Source organism: Rhincodon typus, chromosome 45, assembly GCF_021869965.1.
Source record: "Rhincodon typus isolate 14 chromosome 45, sRhiTyp1.1, whole genome shotgun sequence".
NCBI lineage: Eukaryota > Metazoa > Chordata > Chondrichthyes > Orectolobiformes > Rhincodontidae > Rhincodon > Rhincodon typus.
Window position 1 is genome coordinate 8,353,106 of NC_063376.1, and position 1,854 is coordinate 8,354,959.

Consider the following 1,854-nt stretch of genomic DNA (forward strand, 5'->3'; position numbering starts at 1 on the left):
AGCATGGCCAATCCACCCGAACCTGCACATCCTGGATACTATGGGGCAATTTAGCACGTGCAATCCACCTTAACCTGCAAATCTCTGGGCACTATGGAACAATTTAGTACGGCCAATCCACCCTAAAACTAACCTGCACATCCCTGGGCATTACTGGACAATTTAGCACGGCCAATCCAGCCTAACCTGCACATCCCTGGGCACTATGGGGCAATTTAGCACGGCCAATCCACCCTAACCTACACATACCTGGACAATATGGGGTAATTTAGCACAGCCAATCCACCCGAACCTGCACATCCCGGGGCACCACTTGACAATTCAGAACGGCCAACCCACCCGAACCTGCACATCCCTGTACACTATGGGGCAATTTAGCACGGCCAATACACCCAACCTGCACATCCCTGGGCACTATGCGACAATTTAGCATGGCCAATCCACCCTAAACTGCACATACCTGGATAAGACGGGGCAATTTAGCACGGCCAATCCACCCCTAACCTGGACATCCCTGGATAGTACGGTGCAATTTAGCACGGCCAATCCACCCTAACCTACACATCCCTGGGCACTATGGGGCAATTTAGCACGGCCAATCCACCCTAACCTACACATCCCTGGACACTATGGGGCAATTTAGCACGGTCAATCCACCCTAACCTACACATCCCTGGGCACTATGGGGCAATTTAGCACGGCCAATCCACCCTAACCTCCACATCCCAGGACACTATGGGGCAATTTAGCACAGCCAATACACCCTAACCTGCACATCCCTGGGCACTGTGGAACAATTTAGCACGGCCAATCCACCCTAACCTGCACATCCCTGGGCACTGTGGGACAATTTAGCATGGACAAACCACACTAACCTGCACATCCCAGGGCACTACGGGACAATTTAGCACGGCCAATCCACCCTAAAACTAACCTGTACATCCATGGACACTATGGGGCAATTTAGCACGGTCAACCCACCCTAACCTGCACATCCCTGGGCACTATGGGGCAATTTAGCACGGCCAATGCACCCTAACCTGCGCATCACTGGATACTACGGGGCAATTATGCACGGCCAATCCACCCTAACCTGCACATCCCTGGATAGTACGGTGCAATTTAGCACGGCCAATCCACCCTAACCTGCACATCCCTGGGCACTATGGGGCAATTTAACATGGCCAATCCACCCTAACCTACACATCCCTGGGCACTATGGGGCAATTTAACACGGCCAATTCACCCTAACCTACACATCCCTGGGCACTACAGGGCAATATAGCACGGCCAATCCACCCTAAAACTAACATGCACATCCCTGGACACTACTGGACAATTTAGCACGGCCAACCCGCACTAACCTGCACATCCCAGGACACTATGGGACAATTTAGCAGGGCCAATCCACCCTTACCGACACATGCCTGGGCACTATGGGGCAATTTAGCACGGCCAATCCACCCGAACCTGCACATCTCTGGACACTACGGGGCAATTTAGCACGGTCAATCCACCCTAAAACTAACATGCACACCCCCAGAAACTACTGGACAACTTAGCACGCCAACCCGCACTAACCTGCACATCCCAGGACACTATGGGACAATTTAGCAGGGCCAATCCACCCTAACCTGCACATCCCTGGGCACTATGGGACAATTTAGCATGGCCAATACACCCTAACCTGCACATCCCTGGATACTACGAGGTAATTTAGCATGGCCAAACCACCCTAACCTGCACATCCCTGGGAACTATGGGACAATTTAGCATGGCCAATCCACCCTAACCTGCACATCCCTGGACACAATGGGACAATTTAGCACGGCCAATCCACCCTAACCTGCACAT